Here is a 27,289-nt window from a genome sequence, read left to right as displayed (position 1 = left end):
CAAGATAAAAAATGTGGTACTCAGTAAAGGTAATTTTTTTCAGACCAAGCAGAGGGAAAAAATATGGAATCACTCAATTCTGAGGAAAAAATTATGGAATCATGAAAAACAAACACACAAAAGAACACTCCAATACATCACTAGTATTTTGTTGCACCACCTCTGGCGTTAATAACAGCTTGCAGTCTCTGAGGCATGAATTTAATGAGTGACAAACAGTACTCTTCATCAATCTGGCTCCAACTTTCTCTGATTGCTGTTGCCAGATCAGCTTCGCAGGTTGGAGCCATGTCATGGACCATTTTCTTCAACTTCCACCAAAGATTTTCAATTGAATTGAGATCCGGACTATTTGCAGGCCATGACATTGACCTTATGTGTCTTCTTTCAAGGAATGTTTTCACAGTTTTTGCTCTATGGCAGGATGCATTATCATCTTGAAAAATGATGTAATCATGCCCAAACATCCTTTCAATTGATGGGATAAGAAAACTGTCCAAAAAAGCAATGTAAACTTGGGCATTTATTGAAGATGTAATGACAGCCATCTCCCCAGTGCCTTTACCTGACATGCAGCCCCATATCATCAATGACTGTGGAAATTTGCATGTTCTCTTCATACAGTCATCTTTATAAATCTCATTGGAATGGCACAAAACAAAAGATCCAGCATCATCACCTTGCCCAATGCAAATTCGCCATTCATCACTGAATATGACTTTCATCCAGTCATCCACAGTCCACGATTGCTTTTCCTTAGCCCTTTGTAACCTTGTTTTTTCATGTTTAGGTGTTAATCAAGGCTTATGTTTAGCTTTTCTGTATGTAAAACCCATTTCCTTTAGGTGGTTTCTTACAGTTCGGCCACAGACATTGACTCCAGTTTCCTCCCCTTCGTTCCTTATTTGTTTTGTTGTGCATTTCCTGCTTCCTGTATTGCTTTATGTTTCCGGTCTTGACGCTTTGATGTCTTCCTTGGTCTACCAGTATGTTTGCATTTAACAACCTTCCCATGTTGTTTGTATTTGGTCCAGATTTTAGACACAGCTGACTGTGAACAACCAACATCTTTTGCAACATTGCATGATGATTTACCTTCTCTTAAGAGTTTGATAATCCTCTCCTTTGTTTCAATTGACATCTCTCATGTTGGAGCCATGATTCATGTCAGTCCACTTGGTGCAACAGCTCTCCAAGGTGTGATCACTCCTTTTTAGATGGAGACTAACGAGCAGATCTAATTTGATGCACGTGTTAGTTTTGCAAATGAAAATTTACAGGGTGATTCCATAATTTTTTCCTCAGAATTGAGTGATTGCATAATTTTTTCCCTCTGCTTGGTCTGAAAAAAATTACCCTCACTGAGTACCACATTTTTAATCTTGATTTCTTTTAGTGCTTCTTAAAGCCCTAAAGTTGCCATTTGAAATGACTTTAGTTTTGTGCCATGTCTGTGATCTGCTTTTTTTCAACAACATTTAACAACTGAATGAATATCTTCCGAGATCGGTGATTCCATAATTTTTGCCAGGGGTTGTATAAGTTGGCTCCAAATTCAGCCATTTCTGGCCTCCATATAAATTTTGTTGCAGTGTGTTAGTGAAGTTATTGACACCAGGTCGCTGTGAAAAATATATAATAGAGGTTCCAGAGAATCAACCCTAGTTTCTGGTAAGAGGGGCTGTGCCCTATATCATGAAAGTGAACTCAATTTAAACATTTAACAAAAGTGGAGAGCACTGAGTTTGAAAATATTAAAAAATCCATATTTTATTTAATATATAGTTAAAACAATTATTGCATACTTGATTACAAAACTTGAGTTTTACTAGGACTGTATTCAACCTCTTTTGAGAAATTCAATGCAAATATGGCATTAGTAATGTCAAAGTGACCTCAACATATCTTGCTTGAAGAAAATAGATGGTAACTGGTGGTAACCAACAGCTTGTTGAACAACATTGCAGTGACAAAACTTTTAGGCTGTTTAACTTATTCAAATGGTCCAAAAATAATCACTTTTTTGGGGGAGATACTTGCTTTGCTGGTGTTTATACAAAGGTTGGGCAAATGAATAAAGCAATAGCTTTTGCACAAGGGATGGCATAGTGGTTAGCGCTGTAATGCTGGGGTCCTTGGGTTCAAATCGCACCAAGGAGAAAAACCACAAAGAATTTGTATGTTTTCCCCATATTTGCGTGGGCTTCCACTGAGTTCTCTGGTTTCCTTCCACACTCCAAAGACATATTGATTAGGAATTTAGATTGTGAGCCCCGATGGGGAGAGTGATAAAGATGTTTATAAAGTGCTGTGCAATATGATACCACTATATAAGTGAGTAAAATAAATAAACAAATAAAAGGGTGGTGCAGCAATTAGCCCTGTTTGGGGAGTATCAAGACCTTTGTTCTTTGATAAATTAAGAAGTGCCATCTGTTTCATACGCCATCCAAAAAATGATCTCTTTATTCAATTGGTAGAAACAGGTGTACTGTTTGAAAGCAATGGTTTCTCAATTAAGAGTACAAAAATATCCTTTAGGGGACCCAAAGAAGTAATGGCTTTTCAATGAGTGGATTAAAAAATATTCCTATTTTGGGTCCATTTCATGTTTGTGTACCCTGGAGAGGTTATGCTTCCCAGCAGCAGTACAGTATAGCTATACAACACAATGGAAAGGCGCAGGCGATGTGTGTGGATGTCTGGAGGCAATGGAAGTGGCATAAGCTGCACAGTATAAAAATATGAATGGGTCAGGCAAGGAGATGTCTGGCAGCAGAGATGATCAAACCATTCAAAATTCAAATTCGCTGGCTTTGACAAATTTTCCACCAAAATTGATTCGCAGGAATTAATCTTGATACTACAAAGCCCCTAATTGTCCTGAAAGTAGGTGTATAACCATTGGAGGTCACCAAGGACTGTATTGAATCCCTTTTGAGCTCTTAAATGGAAACACAGCCATATTTATGTCTTCAACCTATGTGGCTAGTTGAAAACAGATTGAAACCAGTGGTAAATAGCAGGTTATTAGTGATGAGCGAGCATGCTCTCTACAGCTCGGTGCTCGCCCGAGCATCTCACTGCTCGAAATGCTCGGCGCTCACAGAATATTTCAGGGTTGCTCGGCGGGAGCTCGGGTCCCTCCCTGCATGTTTGGAGCTCTTTACAGAGCCAATGAACATGCAGGGATTGCCTGCAACTCACTGTAATGCCATAACCATGTTGGTTGTGGCATTATAGTCATTGGCTGGATGCACAGCATCATTAGGGCTATATTAGAACTGGCACTGTCATGCTCGTCACAGTCACTCTGGAATCAGACAGTGTAGGGAGAGGTGCTGCTGAGCTAGGGAGAGATTTGCTTGTTTTTAGTTAGTGTAGGTGTACCAGGCTATATTAGAGACACATATCCATCTCAACAAACAGTTCTTCTGAGGACTAATCCACCTGCAGAGATATCAGGCAGGCAGTGTATATAGGCAGGCAGGCAGTGTATATAGCAGACTGCAGTGCATATAGCACAAGACGTTCCATTCCAGTTTTGTCTGCTGCTGCTGTTAGATATTTCTAGAAATAGGCCCAGGTCTCAGGGCCAGGAATAATATTAATTGGGATCTTAATCCTCACCGTTTTTCTGTGCCATTTGCTTGTTGGCACAGCAGAATACAGCCTGGTCCTTTCCATATTACAGCACTAAAAATCCAGCTATATAAAACATGGATCACATATGATTGGGCTGAAAATACTGCCATTTCTGGCCTCCATTAAACATTGGTTTCAGCGTGTCAGTGAAGCTATTGACACCAGTTTGCTGTTCAAAATAGTTAACTACAGGCCAGGTATTTAAAACTCCATCACATGGATCACATAAAAGTTTGCTCCAAATTCAGCCATTTGTAGTGAGCGTGGAAGATATTGTCCTCCATTTAAAATGGGCAAGGCACGTGGCAAGTGACAGGAAACTGGACATGATGGTGCATGCAGAGGCCGAGGCCGTGGGCAAGCTGAAATTGTGCCACAACACACACCCACATCTTCTCGCTCAACCTTCCTGTCTCAATTAATAGGGGACCGCAGAACACCACTATTGAAGAAACAGCAGTGTGAAAAGGTTATTAGTTGGATAGCAGATAATGCTTCCAGTCACTTAGCCACCACCACCACCCTGTCTTCCACACGGTCAAGTCTTAGTAGCCATATTCCTCACCCTAAACCTCCTTCCTCCCACCATGCCGATTGCCCAGAGACAACTGATCCCACACTTGGACACTCCAAAGAGCTGTTCACTTTTCCATTTATAGATTTGGGCCTCTCGCCCGGTCCTGTTGAAGCAGGGAAAGAGGAGATTGCATGTAGCAATGCCCAAATATTTGAGCAGCCACGGTCACATGAAGGTGACGGTGGAAAAGTGTCACAAGAGATGGACGATGATGAGACACAATTGGCAGAAAGTCACGAGGAGGACCAGGGTGCGGAAGTGGAAGACGAGGTGGTAGATGATATACTTACTGACCCAACCTGGCAGGAGGACATGCAGAGCGAGGACAGCAGCACCCAGGGGGAGGGAGGCAGAGCACCCCAACAGGCAGGAAGAAGAAGTGTGGTGGCTGCAGACAGAAGGCAGGCAACCGTTCCCCGTAACACCAACATGAAGGAAGTTGCCAGTACAACTGTTAGGTCTTCCCGAGTCTGGTTGTTTTTTAAAGACTCTGCCGACAGCCCCAAAAAAGCCATTTTCACCACCTGCCAGGCCAGCATCAGCAGGGGTGGCAAAACGACCAGTCTGACCACCACCAACATGATCAGGCACATGCCAGCAAAGCACCCGACTTTGTGGGCTGAACCCCAGGGTCCAGGAATAGTGTCTGCATGTGGCACCATTGCGTCTTCTGCGGTTGTGCAAGCAAGCCAATCCCCTGTCCATGGTGCATGCGAAGAAGCCTCCTGCCCTGCACCTGTCGTTGCTCTCTCTCAATTAGCAGCATCAGGAAGCACGTCCATGTCCTTGTCCCAGCGCAGCGTTCAGTTGTCCATACCCGAGTCCTGGGAACGCCAGCGCAAATATGCAGCCAATACCCCACAGGCCACACTACTAAATTCTCACATTTCATGACTGCTTGCGCTTGAAATGTTGCCTTTTAGGCTTGTGGAGACGGAAGCATTTCGCAAACTGATGGCGGCGGCCGTCCCACGGTACTCGGTCCCAAGCCGCTACTATTTCTCTCGATGTGCTGTCCCCGCATTACACAAGCTTGTGTCCCAAAACATTAGCCGTGCCCTCAAATACGCAGTTACCGGGAAAGTCCACCTAACCACGGACATGTGGACAAGTGCTAGTGGCCAGGGATGGTACATTTCGCTGACGCCTCACTGGGTTAACATAGTGAAAGCCTGGGACCCAGTCGGACCTTGGGAAGGAACACGTCCTTCCGACGCCAAGGATTGCGGGCCCTAGGTCAATCAGGTTTCTCCCATGGTCTACAGCTCCTGCACCTCATCCTCCAAAGCATCCTCCTCCTCCTCTTCAGCCTCCATCTCCGAAATGACCACATCAATCACAAGCTGGAAGCACTGCAGCATGGCCTCGGCCAAGCGGCAACAGGCTGTATTGAAGCTAACATGCTTAGGTGACAAACCGAACAATGCTGAAGAGTTGTGGATAGCTCTGAAAGAGCAGACAGATCTGTGGCTCACACAGCTGAACCTACAGCCAGGAATGGTCGTGTGTGACAATGGCCGCAACCTGGTTGCGGCTCTGAGGTGAGGCGAGCTCACACACGTACCATGCCTGGCCCATGTGCTTAACCTCGTGGTTCAGTGGTTTCTCAAATCCTACCCGGAGCTGCCGGATCTGCTTGTTAAAGTACACCTCCTGTGTGCCCATTTTAGAAAGTCAGCTACAGCTTCTGCCGTCCTTGCCGTGTTTCAGCAGCGTTTGCAGCTTCTGGCTCACAGACTGGTGTGAGATGTCCCCACACATTGGAACTGTACACTGCAGATGTTGGGAAGGATTTGTGAGCAGAAGAGGGCAGTTGTTGAGTACCGGCATGAACAAGGCCGTCGGTATTCAGCTCAGACTCCACACATAAGACCTCAGGAGTGGACATGGATGTCAGACATATCTACCATTCTCCAAAACTTTGAGGACTCCACCAAGATGGAGAGTGGCGATGACCCCATAATTAGCATCACCATCCCGCTTCTCTGTCTGCTGAAACGCTCTCTGCTCACAATCAAAGAGGATGCATTGCAGGCGGAGCATGATGAGATGGAGCAAGGAACCATACAGGGTGAGTACACACACCCCAGCCTCATCTCATCCCAACGTGGATTGGGTGACAATGAGGAAGAGGAGGAGGAGAAGGAAGAACAGGAGCTAGTTTCCTGGGCTATAGACGGTAGTACTTGCACAATGGTCATACTGTCTGTTCAGCGTGGATGGCCTAAGGACAGAGAGGAGGAAGAGAGCATGGTCACTCGTCCTCTTGTTGAGAACACGGAAGTCTTGCCTATTAGCAGTCTGGCACGCATGGTTGAGTTGATGTTACGCTGCCTTTCCCATGACCCTCGCGTTCTCAAAATTTTGGGTGACAGTTTTTACTGGTTGGTGACACTTCTAGACCCACACTGCAAGGATAACTTTATATCTCTTATTCCTGAGGCGGACTTGTCTACAAAAATGCGGCAGTACCAGAAGGCCCTTGTTGCGGAACTATTAAAAAAAATTCCCATCTGAAAACGCTGGCAGCAGAGGTTATAGTTTATTAGACAACCAAGGACTACAAACGAGAGAGACACAACTCCAATCTAGCAGAGGCAGGGGAACACTGTCAAAGGACAGTCAAAGGAGAATTTCCTCCCATCGCACAGGCCCTGAGGTACTCTCATAAGGAGTGCAAAATTTGGGAAGATGCTGAGGGAGTACCTTGCAGACCGTGCCAAGATCCTCCGTGATTCCTCTGGGCCTTATAATTAGTGGAATGTGGAATGAACTGGTTCTCTACGCCTTGGAGGTCGTGGCCTGCCCTGCCGCTAGCATTTTATCAGAGCGGGTTTTTAGTGCTCTGGTAGAATTATAACTGATAAGCGCATCCGTTTGTCAACTGGAAATACTGACAGGCTGACTCTTATAAAAATGAACAAGGGCTGGATTGGGCCAGACTTCTCAACACCACCGAATGATAGCAGTGTAACATAAACTCAAATCCAGTGTCTTTTTTTAGGAGGTGTATTCCCATGCACCTTTTCACACCCACACATGGGTATATGCTTCCTGATTTTGGCTATTTTCTCTTGTCCTCCTCCTTCTCCCCATCCTCATCCTCCACCACCATATCACCAGGGTGACCATGGTCCGTGATGCAACACCCACATTATTTTTTTAAAGGGTCTTTATGATATCCGTAAAATAAATTTTTTATACAGTATGTTCATGTATACCCCCCAGGGGTAAATGTTTGTCAGCCCATACACTTAGTGCATGGGCATTACAAGTTTAGGAGACCTGCTCCTTTCTAATGGGAAGATTTTTGTATGAGGCCCTCCTCCACGTCTCTTCCAAGGGGCATTGGAGTGCCTCCCAATTTTTGGCAGCACTTGCATTCACCTCATAGGCCAACACTATGGGAGAACCACTTCCTAATAATGGGAACATTGTTTTTAGGAGGCTCTCCGACCTCTACATCTCTTGCAAGGGGCATTGGAGTTCCTCCAAATTTTTGGCAGCCGTTGCTTCACTGCATAGGCGAACAGTATGGGAGACCCTCTCCTTTCTAATGGGAATTTGTCGTTACTTTTGCCCTGCTCTATGTGTCTTTAAATTGTTAGTGGGGTTTTTCCAAAATTTTGTCAGCCGTTGGACTCACTGCATACCATATAACTCTATAGCACACTTGCTCCTTTGTAATGGAAACATGTCATTACTGTGGCCCTGCTCTATGTGTCTTTAAATTGTTAGTGGGGTTTTTCCCAAAATTTTGGCAGCCCTTGCAGTTACAGCATAGGCATTACCAATAGAGGAGACCCGCTCCTTTGTAATGGGAACATCTTTTTTACTGAGACCCTCCTCTATGTCTCTTCAAAGGGGTATTGGGTTGCGTCCAAATTTTTGGCAGCCCTTGCAGTCACTTCATGCGCAATAACAGTATAGGAGACCCACTCAATAATGGGAACAAAAAAGAATAGCCGGCTGATGGCTCTCTAACAATAGCGAGGGCCTACTGCTGGCCCTTTAAGAATTGTAAGGGCCACCTGATGGCCCTATAAAAATAGGCTCTGTAACTTTCAGAGTCCCTCCATCATAAATGAAGCAGGATGTGTCTGATGATGTGTCACATACCACATGGCCAGATAAGGTTGTAAAATGTTAAAATCACATTTCCCGATGAATGGATTTGTCTTAAAAAATAACGTAAACAAAAACAAAACAGTAGGATCTTTCTTTAGTATAGAAAACAGAGTCGCTAATGTAACCTCAATGTAATCACATTGTTCAGCTCCTGCACCTCCTCCTTCATCTCCAAAATGACCACATCAGTCACAAGCTGAAAGCACTGCTGCACTGCCTTGGCCAAGCGGCAACAGGCTGTGCTGAAGATAACAAGCTTAATGCTTAGGTGACAAACCGCCCAGCACTGCAGAGTTGTTGAAAGCTGTAACACAGCAGCCTGATCTGCGGCTCTCACCGCTGAACATACAGCCAGGCACGGTCGTGTGTGACAATGGGCAGAACCTGGTGACGGAGAAATGACAGCCGGAGTAGATACGGTTTCCCTCTATGCCAGTCCTTTCACCGAGCTAAAGAATATGGCTGTGCTGAAATACAACTCCCACTGAGAAGCAGTTTCAAACTGAAAAACATTTGGCCTACCAGATGGTTTGATTCTGAGGGCTCACTTTTCTCCCTTGCTCAAGAGCCCCAGAGCTGCTGCAAAATTTGTGCTATCATGAACTCTCCTGATGGAGAAGCCAGGCCCCACCCGTGGACTATCTGGTGGGACTGTCCAACCATGCCTAGAAGCAGCCCTGGCTAAGAAAAGTGTGTGGGAAAGTTCCCGACACTCTATGGCTCCTTTTTTACGGAGGTGGAAACCCACGCAAACACAGGGAGAACATACAAAATACTTGCAGATGTTGTCCTTGCTGGGATTTGAACCCAGGATCCCAGCGCTGCAAGGCTTCAGTGCTAACCACTGAGCCAATGTGCTGCCGTTCACCCTGTGATATCTAACAGGCTGGAGAAACTTGTACCTATTGCCACTCTATCTTCAGCTCCTTTGTGAGAAACTAATGTATTTGGGCAGCCACTCAGTCTACCAAATAGAATTCCTGAGAAAGAAATTGGGGAAGGCTTCACTACTGCTAGTCGGGGCAGTGCTAATACCATGGCGCTGTACCATTGTTCCCTGGAAATATTCCAGGCTGGTAGGAGGCAATCAGATTCCCACAGAAAAGTACCAGCAGTAATGTTCAGGGACGCTTGCTTGTGCAAGGTAGAGACGATTCCGGTAGAAATAGTGGCGGCTGGGGACCAAGTATGGACACCCGGTCGCCATCGGCATGAGGTTGTGGACTGCTTCTGCCTCCACGAGCTTAAAAGGCCACATTTCAAGTGCAAGCAGCTTTAAAGGACTTCCTGGGAGAAATGACAGCTGGAGTAGATACGGTTTCCCAAAAGTCAGTCCTTTCACCAAGCTAAAAAATATGGCTGTGGTGAAATACAACTCACCCACAAGCTGTGGACTGGCTCCATACCATCCCTGGCCACATTCACTTGTCCACGTGTTTGTGGTTAGGCGGTCCGTCCTAGTAAGTAAACTGAGCACGGCACGGGTAATGCTCTAAGACCCGTGCTTCTGGAAGGAGGAGACGACACCGGGAGAAATTGTGGTGGCTGGGGATCGAGTATAGACACTCAGCCACCGCTTTCATAAGGTTGTGGACAGCTTCCGCCTCCATGAGCCTTAACGGCCACATTTCAAGTGCAAACAGCTTTAGAGGACTTCCTGGGAGAAATGACAGCTGGAGTAGATATGGTTTCCCAAGTCCTTTCACCAAGCTAAATAATATGGCTGTGGTGAAATACAACTCACCGACAAGCTGTGGACTGGCTCCGTACCATCCCTGGCCATATTCACTTGACCATGTCTTTGTGCTTAGGCGGTCCTTCCCAGTAAGTACACTGGGGAGGGCACGGGTAACGTTGTGGGACCCGTGCTAGTGGAAGGCGCAGATGACACCGGGAGAAATAGTGGTGGCTGGGGACCGAGTATGGACACCTGGCCGCCGCCGGCATGAGGTTGTGAAAAGCTTCCACCTCAACGAGCCTAAAAGGCCACATTTCAAGTGCAAGCAGCTTTAGAGGACTTCCTGGGAGAAATGACAGCTGGAGTAGATACGGTTTCCCAAGTCCTTTCACCAAGCTGTGGTGAAATACAACTCACCGACAAGCTGTGGACTGGTACCGTACCGTCCCTGGCCGCATTCACTTGTCCACGTGTTTGTAGTTAGGCGGTCCTTCCCAGTAAGTAAACTGGGGACAGCACGGGTAATGTTGTAGGACCGGTGTTTGTGGAAGGTGGAGACGACACCGGGACTAGTAGAAGCGGCAGGGGACCGAGTATGGATGCCCGGTTGCCGCTGCCATAAGGTTGTGGACAGCTTCCGCCTTCACGAGCCTAAAAGGCCTCATTTCAAGTGCATGCAGCTGTCAAAAATTTGGCAGTTTAGTATTGGGTGGCTGGCTGCATACATGCGCTTGCATTCCAAGGAATTGGTTAGGGACAACTGAACACTGCACTGGGAAAAGGATGTGGACGGTGATTGTTGCAAGTCTGCAATGAGAGGTGCATGGCAGGAGGCGTCTTCGTATGCACCAAGGATCACTTATGATGGGCACACTTTTAGGCAGTGACCTGGGAGTCAGAGATGCTTCCAGGGGTCTTCCCCATGCTGTTCCCATGTCTTTTCAGCACTGTATGCATGTGTCTGATGATGTGTCACACACCACATGGCCAGATGAAGATGTGGCTTTTTCACAAAAATTACTCTTTTGGGAAGTTTCAAGAGCTTTTTTTTTGCTGAATGAAGAAGCACAAGACATATTTAGGGAGCAAAATAGTTGTGTTCAGCATCTTACAGTATTTATGATATAATAGACAGGGATTAGATGCTCGGCTGAGCATGAGCCATTTGCATTGGCAGCAGCAGAACGTTGTAAAAGATATACAGCTGATAGGCAGGCAGATGGAATGGCTGATGTAATCATTGGCATATGCCATAGGCGAAAGAAAGTCAGCACTGATGCATGCCTTATTCATTTGACAAATATAATGTTTTCTTACCTGCAAAGGTTAACCTTTTCCGCTTGAATGTGAGCAAGCCACCGGCGGCGTTGAACACAATCTCTGACAATTCACTGGAGGTTGTAAATAACAGTATGCCGATAGCAAACTTGTCCAATTCTTGACACTAGTTAAATCTGCTGTGCTATTATTATTTTTATCACCATTATTTATTTATATAGCACCACTGATTCCATGCTGCTGTACATGAGAAAGAGGTTACATATAAAATACACATATCACTTACAGTAAAAGAACTAACAATGATAGACTGGTGAAGAGGGAAGAGTATCCTGCTTTGCGGGCTTACATTCTACAGAATGATGGAGAAGGAGACAGTAGGTTGGGGGGTTGCAGTACCTCCGATAGTGTTGAGGTGGCAGCATGGTCATTGCAGGTTGTAAGCTAGAAGAGAAATCCTTGGAATTGGGGCTCAGGGTGTCTGCTGAATAAATGGCATAGTCCAATTATGATTGAGTCTGGCTGTTCAGGTAGTGCGACTTTTTTTGCTGATGTGCAGCACGTTGGTATATCAGCAGATAAAGCATCCGGTGCATCATATCATAAATACTGTAGTTGCTGCTGTCTTGGTATTTGTTGTAGCTATAGTGCTGGCACACATAGGAGAGTGTTGACTCTGAAGGGAGCAGAGCGGGGTTTCCTGGTCAGGTTGTCGTTGGCTGGTGTCCACTATACGAACGCTTCACCAGTTTAATCAACAAAACTCACTAGGTACTGGGTATGACCTGTCAAGCACGAGAAGTGACACATATCAATTATAAAATATGCATTTTATTAGCAAATTATTAAAAGCACATAAAACAGGAAAGAATGCTAAAAAAGATCACTGGGACTTACCCAAATACATACTGGCTAGATTAATTAGCAACAGACATGTAATTAATTTGTAGCCTAAAATTACAGAGGTAGAATCTTATCATTGGCGATTCGGGTATTTAAATGCACACACCCCACACATTGACACCCCCGGAAGAAGCAAGAAGGGTGAAACATGTGCGTATGGGCAGCACTGTGGAGCCACCATATCGTTATACAGCTTATTTCACAGGTAAATAGGATCTATGATTATGTCTCATTATCATCATCAGCCTATATTAGTCTATTCTATGTAGTGTTGTAGGGTAGGAGGCGCTATTAGGCTACTCACTATCAAAGGCAGCGAATTTTTGGACAGGGAACCACTAAGTGTCCATAGTAGATATACTAGATAAATTAACCTATGGTTTAAAATTCGCGCTAGAGGTAGTGAATGAAGGAATTCGGGAGAATAAATAGCTAAAATGTACTTTATTGATACAAGTGCTTAAAAAGATTTTTTCTAAAAAGCTAAAATAGACAATATAAGGAATTGGTAAAATGAATAAATAAATAAATAAATAAATATGAATAAATAAATACATACGGTTATAGATTAATTAATAAAGCGGCTTCCCATCGGGTCTTGAGGTAGTCGATACTTGGGAGGCAGAAGGGTGGACCTGGTGGAAGAGGAACCGTGTTAGGGTATAGTAGTACGGTATAGTAATACGGTACTCAGGGTATCGATTCTTGGTAGGTTGGTTTTTATGTGGGTTACCTGTTATGATCGGTCTGTTTCTCCTTGTGGCAACCTTGAAGGCCTTTCGGCGGTGGACTCTAGTGTCAGTAGGAGATGATGGTAGATACCTGAGGTGCAGGACAAAATTCGTTAGAACTTACGAGTGATTGACCAAAGGTTACTAGTGGGAGTTGTACTTTACCTGCTATTGTTATGGCAATCAGCAGGCAACAAGAGCAACGACGTGCGGATGTGTTTCTTGAACTGTGATCCACAGGGAGCCAACTATTGAGGTGGACTGGTCCGGGATGATTTTTTGAAAAAGGCTCGAGGTCCTAGGGACGTAGAGAAAATAGGTTTATTGTTGTAGGTACTCGGTTCTGGGGTGATATGATAGGGTTAAGACTTACCCTGAGGTAGACCTGTTCTATTTTGGGTGTAATAGTTATAGTTGTCCTTTTGAGAGATGCAGCAGGTGGCTCTGGCTTGTCCCTGTCCCTGTAGGAGAGGTCCAGCAGGATGCTCCTGGTGGTACTGGCGACGTGGCGTCTATGGTGTACCCTATGTCCTGCTTGGAAATTAGGGAGGGTTAGGGTTTGAGGTATAGTTAGATTGGTCTGCAGTTTCAGTGTTTATTTACCTTGTTATTTACCTTATTTCATATATTGCTGGCATAAGAAGACAGGTGCATCAGGTGTTCCGGTCGCACGAAGGGTGCAACAGGAGGCTCTGGCTGAATTATTGGTTAGTTAGGCAGCAATAGTCCTATAGTAGGATGCTCTGGTGCAGCAAGAGGTTCTGGATGCCAGGTGGGTGTAGCAAGAGGCTCTGACTGGGTGGTCAGTCGGTCAGGCAGTGATGTGTCCTGCCATAAAATGCTCTGGTGCAGCAGAAGGTTCTGGTTGCAGGGTTGATATAGCAGGGGGCTCTGGCTGAGTAGTCAGATGATGGTATCACGATGCTGTGGTGTAGCAGGAGGCTATGGCTGCAAGGTGGGTATAGGGCAGATCGCGTAGTCTGTGAATCTGCCAAGGATAGAATAGTGCAGGTTAGGGTGTCTATTCCTGGCAGTGTGGTAGAAGGTGGTGGGGGCCGAGGCCCGAGGGTACTTAAAGTCTGCAGTCCCGTGGTGATGTCAGGAGGTGATGGAGCCCGGAGCAAGAGCGGAGTCCCAGCCGGTGAACGCCGCAGCTCACGTGCTTCCGGGTAGGCAGAGCGGGAGAGGGAGGGAAGAGGAGAAAGGCGCGCTTTCTCTTGAAAGCGCGCGAGAGGGGCAGAGTGACGCGCTGTTGATGAAGACAGCCGTAGCTGTCGAAACGCGTTGGAGTATCGCTGACTCAGCTGAGAAGGCGCCCACAGGCCTCCGTACTGAGTGCACGCCGTTTACCACGTGACAGCGCGTCACTCTGCCCCTCTCGCGCGCTTTCAAGCGAAAGAGCGCCTTTCTCCTCTTCCCTCCCTCTCCCGCTCTGCCTACCCGGAATCACGCGAGCTGCGGCGGTCACCGGCCGGGACTCCGCTCTCGCTCCGGGCTCCATCACCTCCTGACATCACCGCGGGACTGCAGACTGTAAGTACCCTCGGGCCTCGGCCCCCACCGCCTGCTACCACACTGCCAGGAATAGACACCCTAACCTGCACTATTCTATCCTTGGCAGACTCACAGACTACGCGATCTGCCCTATACCCACCTTGCAACAATAGCCTCCTGCTACACCACAGCATCGTGATACCATCATCTAACTACTCAGCCAGAGCCCCCTGCTATATCAACCCTGCAACCAGAGCCTTCTGCTGCACCAGAGCATTTTATGGCAGGACACATCACTGCCTGACCGACTGACCACCCAGTCAGAGCCTCTTGTTAAACCCACCTGGCATCCAGAACCTCTTGCTGCACCAGAGCATCCTACTATAGGACTATTGCTGCCTAACTAACCAATAATTCAGCCAGAGCCTCCTGTTGCACCCTTCGTGCAACTGGAACACCTGATGCACCTGTCCTCTTATGCCAGCAATATATGAAATAAGGTAAATAACAAGGTAAATAAACACTGAAACTGCAGACCAATCTAACTATACCTCAAACCCTAACCCTCCCTAATTTCCAAGCAGGACATAGGGTACACCATAGACGCCACGTCGCCATTACCGCCAGAAGCATCCTGCTGCACCTCTCCTACAGGGACAGGGACAAGCCAGAGCCACCTGCTGCATCTCTCAAAAGGACAACTATAACTATTACACCCAAAATAGAACAGGTCTACCTCAGGGTAAGTCTTAACCCTATCGTATCACCCCAGAACCGAGTACCTACAACATTAAACCTATTTTCTCTATGTCCCTAGGACTTCGAGCCTTTTTCAAAAAATCATCCCGGACCAGTCCACCTCAATAGTTGGCTCCCTGTGGATCACGGTCCAAGAAACACATCCGCACGTCGTTGCTCTTGTTGCCTGCTGATTGCCATAACAATAGCAGGTAAAGTACAACTCCCACTAGTAACCTTTGGTCAATCACTCGTAAGTTCTAACGAATTTTGTCCTGCACCTCAGGTATCTACCATCATCTCCTACTGACACTAGAGTCCACCGCCGAAAGGCCTTCAAGGTTGCCACAAGGAGAAACAGACCGATCATAACAGGTAACCCACATAAAAACCAACCTACCAAGAATCGATACCATGAGTACCGTATTACTATACCGTACTACTATACCCTAACACGGTTCCTCTTCCACCAGGTCCACCCTTCTGCCTCCCAAGTATCGACTACCTCAAGACCCGATGGGAAGCCGCTTTATTAATTAATCTATAACCGTATGTATTTATTTATTCATATTTTTTTATTTATTTATTTATTCATTTTACCAATTCCTTATATTGTCTATTTTAGCTTTTTAGAAAAAATCTTTTTAAGCACTTGTATCAATAAAGTACATTTTAGCTATTTATTCTCCCGAATTCCTTCATTCACTACCGCTAGCGCGAATTTTAAACCATATGTTCATTTATCTAGTATTCTATGCAGTGACTAGGTTTTTTGCAGCTGAGCGCTGACACTATAAGAGGAGCCTTATATCCACATGTAAAACCTTCCATTTCTGAGTGAATAGAATACTCCTATAGTGTGGCCAATAAAGCATTGGCTTTGCCCATCTATTATGCACTTAAGCACTTTAGGAATATATTACTACTAGTGTTGAGCAAACTTGCTCGGCACTGCTCGGTACTCGACCGAGCATCACGCTACTCGGGATGTTCGGCGAGCACCGAGCATTTCCGGGTTACTCGGGCGGGAGCTCGGGTCTCCGCCCTGCATGTTTGGCGCTCTTTACAGAGCCAATGAACATGCAGGGATTGCCAGCCAGTCACTGTAATGCCGCAGCCATGTTGGTTGTGGGCATTACATTGATTGGCTGGCCGCACAGCGTCACCTCGAGTATTTAAAACCGGGCGCCGCCATCTTGGACACAGACGGCTGGGATCAGACAGTGTAGGGACAGCGCTGCTGATTTAGGGAGAGATATATACTGCAAAATAGTTAGTGTAGGGTCTGTAAAGGCTGCCAGATCAAACAAACAGTTCTTCTCAGGACTAATATCCATCCCAGATATCAGGCAGGCAGGTAGGCTGTATAGGAGACGCAGTGGTTATACCAGCAAACGCTGCATTACAGTCCTATGTGCTCCTGTTGCTGAAATTGCTGGACTTAGCACCAGGTGTCGGGGGCCAGGAAAAATCCTTTTTTTTTTCCTCCTTCACACTGTACAAATACCCATCTTATTAATCTTTTGGTGTCCCTCCCCCCCCCCCCAAAAAAAAAAAAAGGTGTGTCAGACACAAATATATTTGTTGAAAATAGTCTGGTGTAGGCCAGAGAAATAGAAGTGTGGCTTTGCAGTTCCACGGTTCAAACCTCTGTATTATCCACTTTTGGGCTAATTTTACCTAAAAAAAACAGTTTGAGTGTTTCGCTCACTGTTCAGCCGCAAATATATCTATTTAAAAAAGTCTGGTATACACCAGTAAATTATAACTGTGGTTTTGCCGTTCCACAGTGAAAAATCTCTATTATCCTGCTTTTGGCATTTTTGCCGTAAAGAAAAACAGTAATAGTGACCTGATTAGTGTTGAGCCACCCCCGTAGTGTTCGGGTTCGGTTCGGTTAGTCGAACACCGGGATGTTCGTGGAACTGTTCGTCGAACACCTTAGAACACTGTCGAACACCGTCGAACACCGTTAAAACCAATGGCATGCAAATAAAAATACATAGAAAACACCTTCCAAGGTGTCCAAACTGCTCAGAAGACAATCTCTTTAAAAAAGCCGGCCGGCAATTCAGCATCGGTACCTGACAATTTAGAACAGAAAGAATAGAGCATCACACATAGATTAGATAGATAGAAACATGTCAGTCACATATATAAGAAGTACAGTGATAGTGTTGATTACTGTACTTGTCATTTAGTGTTAAAATAAAGGATTTATTAAAAAAAAAATTGGCGTGGGGTTCCCCGTAATTTTAGTCTCTAGCGGAGCAGACGGCTGGGGCAGATGTTTAAAGCCTGGGAAGGGGGTAATACCCACGGAACTTCCCAGGCTACTAATATCAGCCCCAGCTGAATACCTAGCCTTTACTAGCTATTAGTGTTGAGCCACCCCCGTAGTGTTCGAGTTCGGTTCGGTTCGTCGAACACCCGTGTGTTCGCCGAACTGTTCGTCGAACTGTTCGTTGAACACCTTCGAACACCGTTAAAACCAGTGGCAGGCAAACAAAAACACATAGAAACACATAGAAAACACCTTCAAAGGTGTCCAGAAGCTGACAAACTGCTCAGAAGACATAACTAACACATGGAAAAGTGACAAGTACATATAGTCATGCGAAAAGAGGTGGAGGAGTAAAAGGAGGGGGAGACACAGATATAGGCATGTCATGCCCTTCTAAAATCCAAAAAGTGAGAAGCCGACACGGCCAGTCCGTTCCTGCCCGTGCCACCTCCGTGTCGCCGGGTTTGTGCCAGAGCCGCGGTGGACCCTGACGGCCAGCCCCCCTCTCCCAATACTGGTGCCTGTCTGCTGGTGGGTCGAGTGAGCCCCCCTGTGGTGGAGGCAGCTCTAAGCTTTTTAATTTAAATTGTCTCTCTAATTTGAATGAATACACTTTAAATCCATTTACAAGGATCTATTGGAGGGCAAGTCTCATGCCAGCAGCCGCGTAATTCCAGCTCCAGTAGCGTCCACTAAAGCTGCTGCAGTTAAAAAGCTTTTATAAGGATCGAGCTCGGCTGTCCACCGCAAGGCATCCTACTGCCAGTCCCAGCCCCTATGCCTTGGGGTGCCTCCTGATGCTCTTCACTGAGTATCCCATGGTCCCGAAGCATTTCCTTTGAAAAAATGAAGTGTCCAAACTACAGGTGGTGTAGCTTGCTTAACAGCCGGGATAATCCGCTGACTAGCAGACCCTGCTACTAGGCACAAAGTATTTCCTGGGCTAGATGCAGTTAAAAATTTGTAATTAGATACTCTCGTTGGATGCTGAGAAAGCATTCCATAGAGTCTCCTGGCACGCCATATATGATTCTCTTAAAAAGCTTGGGGTAGGGGTCTAGGGGACCCTTTTATAGCCAAAATCACGGCCCTGTATCGCAATACGTCACCTAGGCTGAAGATAAATGGAACTGTAGCACCCTGAGGGCTCGGTTGCTACAGAGGTATTGCACCTCACCCAGAGGTGTGATATCTCACTCTCAGGTAAGGATGTAGTGTGGATCAGGACCCGACACCTGCATGCATTACACCACATTGCCGTGGGGCAGGGCGACCAATATGCCCCTGAGATGGGCACGACAGTCCCTGTCCCTGGCTGGAGTGGGGGGAGGGAACACTGAGGAAGGGGAACCCTGTAGTGCAGGAGCAGGGAGGAAGCAGTTCCTGGGTGCATTGAGAAGGGAGTATAAAAGGTGGGCACCATCTTAGTTCAGTGCAGAGAAGTCTGAGCAGAAGTGGCAGGGAGCAGGGGCTCTGCATGAGCTCTGCTCCGGAGGCGGGCCTAGTAACAGAGGCCCAGGCCTGGAAGAGGGAGAAGGTAGGAAGAGGAGCGGAGAAGGCTCCAGGAACGAGGAACGAAGGGATCTCAGGGGTGCGGACGGGCGAGTCGCCACCGCACGCCAGAATCCACCTGCGTGGAGGGGTCAGGCCAAAGGGGGAGACCGGTCCCCGAAACTAGTGGAGGCAGGAAACGACCCTCAGCTAGAAACAGGAGGCTGTGACATTTTATGTGGCACAGCCCCTCGCTACACCCGCTAGGAAGGCACCACATAGGGTCAGGGAAACTGGCGCCAAGTTTACCAAGAGGAGGCCCGAGGCAGCCGGACAGAAGGGTTGGTAAGAAAGGCCAGACAAAGGACACACAAAGGGGGTCCTGTGAAGCGCTCCAAAGTTATCTGGGAGTTGTCTGAGCCCCTCACCTGGTGAGCACAGTACGACGTGGGCAGCCGTTACCTGCAGACGTGGTCTGGATAATAAGAACTGTGAGTAAAGGCCCTGGACTGCATCACTGACTCCGTGTCATTACTGCTGCTGCCCTGCACCATCACCCCCATCCTCCGCATACACTGCCCTGAGGCTATACTCCTCCCGTGGGGAGTTATGCTATGCTCTGCTGCACCCACAACACCAGCCTCAGCGGTCTGCCCTGGAGCGGCGGTTCACTCTGACCGCAATCCACGGGTGGCGTAGTCGGACATTTAAACATCAAAACCACATAAATAGTTCCGCCACTGGTTTGACCGCCCTGAGCCACGGAACCGGGTTGCCGCCACGGAGACTACAACCACCAGCATCCACCAAAAAGGGTCCGGCTCCGGGTGTCCCAAGGCCCAGGGGGCGCGTCAGAACATTTTCATCACCTTTCACAATCACCAATGGGACAAGGCAGGGATGTTCTCTGTCCCCTCTCTTATACATCCTAGTGACGGAGCACCTGCTCTCATCAATTCGCCATAACCCCAATATTAGGTGGATTGAGGTGGGAGGCACCGAGTACAAGTGCTCTTTATTTGCTGATGATGTCCTAGTATATATCACTCAATCACATATATCCATCCATGCTGTTATGGCTGAAATAGATCACTTTGTTACATGGTCAAATTTTAAAATCAATGCAGCGAAGTCTGAGGCCCTCGATGTCTCCCTCCCCAAATCCATATAGGATTCCATCCAGTCCAACTTTCCCTTTGCCTGGCCCTCACAGGGTATCAAATACTTAGGAATTCCTATTCATAGAGACCTCTCCCATCTATGTTATCTTAATTTTGGGCCCTTTATTGAACAACTCCATACAGACCACGGTTGGCAAGTTAGAACTGTAAGATTCACTACGTGAACCACTGGTGTTTTGTGGAAAAGCACATGTACACTGTGTTCCAAATTATTATGCAAAAAGTGTTTAGGAGTGATAAGGGAAGAATTTGTTTGTTTGTCAGTTAAACTCATTGATGGTGATGTGTGTCAGGGCTCTTTATATCACTGTAAGCAATTGCAGACACCTGTGCTAATTAGTTTGTCAGGTGTGTCCAATGAAAGGCAAGACTACTTAAGAAGGCTCTCTCACATTATTCAGCAGCCTACATTTTCTGCCAAAATGGGAAAGAAAAAGGATGTGTCGGCTGCTGAGAAGCAACAAATTGTGGAGTGTTTAGGTCAAGGCATGACTACAATCAACATTGTGCGATGATCAGGATGAAGTGTCTTGGCAATCAAGAAGTATGTAGCTGATTCACAGTACACACGTGTGCGTGCTGATAAGGGCAAATTGAGGACTCTTTCCTACAGGCAATTACGTCAGGTTGAAAGAGCAGCGGCAAAAAAGCCTTGTCATAGCAGCAGACAAGTTTTTGAAGCTGCTTGTGCCTCCAACGTCCCCCGAACAACAAGATGCAGGGTCCTTCAGAGGTTTGCAGCTGTGCATACGCCATCCTGTCGACCTCCTCTATCCACTTCACACAAGCAGAAACGGCTCCAGTGGGCCAAACATTACATGAAGACTGATTTCAAAACTGTTTTGTTCACGGATGAGTGCCGTGCAGCGCTCGATGGTCCAGATGGATGGAGTGGAGGATAACTGGTTGATGGACACCCCACGCAAACACGGCTACAGCGCCAACAAGGAGGAGGTGGAGTAATGTTTTGGGCTGGAATCATGGGGAGAGAGATTGTCGGCCCCTTTAGGATCCCTGAAGGCGCTAAAGATGAACTCCATAATGTATGTGGATTTTCTCAAACAGCACTTCCTGCCATGGTTCAAGAAGAAGAACCGTGTATTTCACAGCAAGATCATTTTTCTGCATGATAATGCACCATCTCATGCTGCACATAAAACATCTGCATCTCTGGCTGATATGGGTGACGCACCCCTGGGCCTGCTGTGTTGCGCAGCGTCTCGCGCACGGGGCTTACCCGGAACCGGATCAAATGAGGGTTGTAGTCTCCGAGTGGCGGGGACCCGGTCCGTGCCCAGGGAGTCAAACTCGATGTGTGGCAGTCTTGATAGATGTTATTTGAGTGTCGACTACGCCACCCGTTGATTTGCAGCTATGGAGCTGCCGCTGCAGGGCAGACCGCTGAGGCCGGTGTAGAATTGTGCAGCGTGATAGTATAACCCCCAACGGGAGGGGTATGGCCACAGGGCAGCCGACGTGGAAAATGGGGGTAGCAGGAACCACTCAGAGACGGTGCGGTGTAATTCAGGGTCTTTACTGGTAACAACGATAGACCCTCCCGGAGTACTTGCTAGCGAACGGGGCCTGGTCAGTCCTTGAGCAGATGGGATCTCCCCTGGCCAGGCGGAGTTGTAGGCCTCCCAAACTGACTGTACTCTTCTGGCTACCTTGCTAGGAGCGGATATAAGTAGCTCACGTCCCTGAGTGTACCGTGTGGTGCTCACCCGTATGGCCGGTGACTCGGGGCCTTCTAATGGCTTCCGCTCCACGATGGCGGTGCTGGTCCCACGCGTGTGACCGTGCCTTCGGGTTTCTGGGCCTGAGGACCTGAAATCCCCTGCCGGTCGGCTTCTGCTGCTGGGTAAGAGTTAGTCCCCACAGCCTCGGACGCCGGGTCCGGTGAGAAAGCTTCTCAGTCAGGGCGAGCTCTGCAGCTGCCAGCCCCTGACTTGTAGTAGTATTGCTCCCACTGAGCTTCTGCTGTTTCTTCCTGTGACTGTTTCTTGTCTCTACTCTCCTTGACTGACCAACCCTGCTTCAGCCCCGGGTTTATATAGGGGAAGTTCTTCCCCTCCCAAGACTGGGCAGGAGGTGTGGCATGCACAGGATCCCTGACCAAAGGACCTCCCACCTGCTCTCAGACATAACATTACATTACTGTGGAAACCAGACCCCTGGGGTGCCACATGGGCATAAAAGGGGACAAACTTATGGTGTGACCCCCATGCTCCCCTGACCTCTACCCCATTCAGAACCTTTGGAGCATCATTAAAAGGAGTGTCTATGATGGCGGGAGGCAGTTCACATCTAAGCAACAGCTCTGGGAGGGTATTCTGTCCTCATGCAAAACAATTGAAGCAGAAACCATCCAAAACCTGACAAATTCAATGGACGAGAGAGTTCAGAAGCTCGTTTCGAACAAGGGGTCCTATGTGAAAATGTAACATCACCTAGAATAAAGTTTTGAGTTGAAAACTGTTTGATTTCAGTTTCTAACAACCTGCTAATGCTTATAATTTCAAAAATGACCATTTTTTTGGTCTTTATTAAAATGAAAAGGTTGATCGAAAAGTTTGGGGGATCTAAGAGTGTGGCAACCCAGTAGTCATGATTACTTCGAATTCTGACAATATGAGGGTCATGCTGCAGGTAGTGCAGCAAGAAGGCATTTATGTGTCTTGCGCATCTCGGAGCCCCAAAATTATTTTCCGGGCTAGATGCAGCTAAAAATTATTTTTAATTTTAAATCTGGTGGAGCTTATTATAGATGGCCTAATAGGATCAGTGCTGCACACTGCTACAAAGCCCAAATTATTTTCCAGTCAAGATACAGATAAACATGATTAGTAATTTGAAAGCTTAAAACGGTTGGTAGGGTGATTTTAACCAATCATCAAGCTTTTACTCTCCCCAGGATGACACAGGGCTAGAAAAGTCGTTTCGGATCCATGATTTGTTCATCTTTATGAACGTGAGTCTGTCTACATTATCAGTGGAGAGCCGCGTGCGCTTATCTGTCAGCACACCACCAGCAGCGCTGAACACACGTTCAGACAGAACGCTGGCTGCGGGGCATGACAAGATCTCCAAGGCGTAAGTGGCTAGCTCCGGCCATTTATCCAGATTGGAAGCCCAAAAAGAGCAAGGGTCCAGTGACACAGTCGTGGCTTCAATGTTTACTTGGAGATACTCCTGTACCATCGTCTCTAGGCGTTGACTATGTGTCAGACTTCTTGTCTCCTGTGGCCTTGCAAAGGATGGGCTAAAAAAGTGGTGAAATGATTGCGCAAAATTGATGTTACCACCAGATACTGTGGTTCTGTTACGGTTTGAGTGCTGAACACTTGACGGTCCCACGGTTGGCAAGTTGGAACTGTGAGATTCACTACGTGCACCACTGGTATTTTGTGGAAAAGCACATGTAAGATTCTGCAACAGTCTCTGCTGATAATCCTGCATGCGTGCATCCCTTTCTATGGCAGGAATAATTTCTGCAAATTTACTTTTGTACCGGGGATCTAACAGTGTGGCAACCCAGTAGTCAGGATTATTTCTAATTCTCACAATTCGAGGGTCATGTTGCAGGTAGTGCAGCAAGAAGGCACTCATGTGTGTTGCGCATCCAGGAGCACCAAGTCCCTGTTGTGTTGGTGGCGAGGTAACAATAATGCTTCCTTCCTCTGTCCTCTCCCCCCAACCTCGCACAACAGAAATGTGATCAAGGTCTCCCTCATCTGATGAGTCTTCCATCAGTTCGTCTTCCACTTCTTCCTGGGCTCCTGCACCTTCTTCACTAGTTTGGCTGCTACCATGCGCCCTGGTAAAACCATCTCCCCCACCCTCACATGCCTGCCGCCTTGGTGCTGCCGACCGTCTGGACCTTGCAGATGTTAGCCCTTCCGCATACAACTCCTCCTCCTCTACTTCCTCCACCTCCTCTTGTGCCACCACCTGACTCCGAATTCTGTTTAACATTTGCTCCAGCATGTAAATCACCGGAATAGTCATGCTGATAATGGCATCGTCAGCACTAAACATCTTCGTCGCCATTTCAAAACTGTGCAGAAGGGTGCATAGGTCCCTGATCTGAGACCACTCCTCCAGCGTGATTTGCCCCACCTCTGAATCTCGTTGGCCCAGGCTATACGTCAGAACGTATTGCACCAGGGCTTGTCGGTGCTGCCACAGTCGCTGCAACATGTGCAGAGTTGAATTCCACCGGGTAGGCACATCGCATTTTAGCCGGTGAAGTGGCAGGCCCAACGACTTCTGTAGAGATGTAAGTCGCTGAGCTGCGGGATGCGAACGGCGGAAGTGAGCACACAGCGGCCGTGCCCTCTGCAGAAGGCCATCTAGTCTGGGATAGTGGGCTAAAAATTGCTGGACAACCAGGTTCAACACGTGAGCCATACAAGGCACGTGTGTGACATTGCCCCGGCGAAGGGCCGCACCCAGGTTTGCAGCATTGTCGCACACGGCCTTCCCTGGTTTCAGGTCCAGTGGAGACAACCATTCATGAAATTGGTTCTCCAGAGCTGACCACAACTCCTCAGCTGTGTGACTCACATTTCCCAGACATTTCAATGTAAAAACCGCCTGATGACGTTGAGCCCTACTGCCAGCATAGTAAGGAGGTGTGCAGGATCCCTTCTGCGCAGTTAGAAAGCTTGAGGCATGACCAGACAGGCTTTGGGTGCAGGTGGAAGACCGAGAGGAGGTTGAGGAGGCAGAAGCAGTGGAGGAACTTTGACATAAAGAGGATTGACGCACAACTCGTGGGGACGGCAAGACTTGGACAGCAGCCCCTTGTCCTGCTGTCACCATAGTTACCCAGTGCCCAGTCAGCGACATGTAACGCCCCTGTCCATGCCTACTCGTCCAAGTGTCTGTGGTGAAATGCACCCTGTCACACACAGAGTTTCTCAAAGAAGCGGTGATGTTGTGTGCGACATGCTGGTGGAGCGCAGGCACACCTTTCTTTGAGAAGTAGTGCCGACTGGGCATCTGGTACTGGGGCACTGCGACGGACATAAGGTCTCGAAAATCCTCTGTGTCCACCAGGCGGAAAGGCAGCATTCCTGTAGCCAAGAGCTTGCAGATGGTGAAATTCAACCTCTTAGCTTTCTCATGGCTAGCAGGAAATGGTCTTTTACTTGTCCACATCTGAGGGACCGAGGGCTGGCTATTGTGCTTAGACGGGGTTGATAAGGGTGTCCCCGGCAAACTGCCGGTCTGTGAGGAAGATGCAGGCGGACATGTTAGGTTGCCTTGATCCAAAGGTGGTGCTATCGATGTCGGACAGCGCTCAACACCAGCTGCTGTTACCACCTCCAAAGAAAATGATGACCTGCCAATCACGCTGGCTGTTGCGGGTAAAGAGGTGGCAGGTCTGCGCCCCAAAACAGGTGTGACTGCTGTCCCCCCAGTCACAGAGGATGAAGAGGCCGCGGATGCACAAGATATGGCAGACGGTGGTTGGCCCGGCCGGCTAGGCCGCATTGTAGCACACTGAGCTTCCCACTGCAACTTATGCTTCATGTCCATGTGCCGGTTCATGCATGAAGTACTCAAACTATGTATTTTTTGGCCTCTACTTAGCTTTTGCTGACAAATGTTACAGATAACACGAGTTGGGTCATCTTTGTCGATCTGAAAAAATGCCCAGGCTATGCAAGGCTTAGCACCCATGCGACCTGAAGAGCCACCACGACTTGTGGTCAGAGGCAGAGTTGTGTTTGAGGATGCAGTTGTTGACGTGCTTCCAGTACTACGTCTCTGTCCAGGAAGGCGCAACCTGACCTCGTCGTCACTAGCATCTTCCTCCACCTCCTCTGCTGACCTCATCTCTTGGCTGACTGTGGGTTGACAGTAAGTGGGATCTCCAACCTCATCATCATCACCCTGTGTGTTATCACACCCGTCGTCCTCAGAGCCAACCTGTTCCTGCCCTGACAAAAAACTAAAGTTGTCGCTCCAATCAGGTATTTGAGTCTTATCATCGTCTTCCTCATTGTCTCCACCAACAGGAGTTACAGTTTGGGAATGAGGGTCTACATTATGGTCAGAACCTTCTGCGTCTGGTCCTGGATCCGACTCATAAAGATTCTGGGCATCAGTGCAGATCATTTCCTCGTCTGGATTCACAGAAGCGCTGGAGTCGACCTCTGATTCCCAGGCTATAGTATGAGTAAACAGCTCTGCAGACTCAACCATCTGTTCTACCTCATACTCAGACGGGCAGCTGGAGATTTGGGAGCTGTGAGGAAGCAAGTGCGATTTGGGTGACACCTTTGAGGACTGGAGTATTTGTGATGTTGAAGTTGATGTGGAGGAGAGCCCACTTAAAGGAGCACTTGATATCCGTTGAAGCACCTGCTGTTTTTGTGCCTCATCTGGAATTTGTAGCGATTGGCGTGGCCGTAAGAAAGGGATCTTATCACATTGTCCGCTAAAAGAAGTAGACATTTTAGTTTGGCTGGAAGATGGTCTTTCTTCTGCAGATGTTACTGTTGCTTTAACACCTACCCCACGGACACAACCTTTTTTCCCCTTCCCAACACGCCTATTCCCCTTTCCACCAGCAGCAGGCCTTTTTCCACTCATTTTGGTGGTTAACTAATTCACAACTCTGGAGTTGTTTGCACAAAAAAACAATGGATGGTAACCGAGCAGAGCTGAGTGGATAAACTGTGGTATTAGGCCAAAACTTTTGGCTGGGTTAGATGCAGAAAAAAATATATTCAGTTTGCAACCTGATGGAGGTCAGTATAGATGGACTAATAGAGAAAGTCCGACACACTGCTACAAGGCCAAATATTTTTTCAGAGGTAGATGCAGAAAAAAATTATATTCAGTTTGCAACCTGATGGAGGTCTGTATAGATGGATTAATAGAACAAGACCCACACACAGCTAGAAGCCCAATATTTTTTCAGAGGTAGATGCAGAAAAAAATATATTCAGTTTGCAACCTGATGGAGGTCAGTATAGATGGACTAATACAACAAGTCCCACACACAGCTAGAAGCCCAATATTTTTTCAGAGGTAGATGCAGAAAAAAATATATTCAGTTTGCAACCTGATGGAGGTCAGTATAGATGGACTAATACAACAAGACCCACACACAGCTAGAAGCCCAATATTTTTTCAGAGGTAGATGCA

General features: G+C 47.3%; 1 protein-coding gene across 4 annotated transcripts in view; it reads left to right on the top strand.

Moving 5' to 3' along the window:
• LOC141172391 (serine/threonine-protein kinase SBK2-like) overlaps positions 1-27,289 on the top strand; it is a 440,216-nt gene that overhangs the window by 6,759 nt on the left and 406,168 nt on the right. Inside the window, exon 2 of one of the 4 annotated variants that reach the window (XM_073656541.1) lies at positions 15,646-15,721. The exons of the other annotated variants lie outside the window; for them this stretch is intronic. The gene's annotated coding sequence lies outside the window, so the exon portion shown is untranslated. The remainder of the gene's footprint in view (positions 1-15,645; positions 15,722-27,289) is intronic. 4 annotated transcript variants of the gene reach the window in all.

This window comes from Phyllobates terribilis, unplaced genomic scaffold (assembly GCF_046119375.1).
Source record: "Phyllobates terribilis strain yellow unplaced genomic scaffold, ASM4611937v1 Scaffold_12__6_contigs__length_324123572, whole genome shotgun sequence".
NCBI lineage: Eukaryota > Metazoa > Chordata > Amphibia > Anura > Dendrobatidae > Phyllobates > Phyllobates terribilis.
Note: the sequence above shows the minus strand (reverse complement) of the source record. Positions and strands in the feature narration are given on the sequence as shown.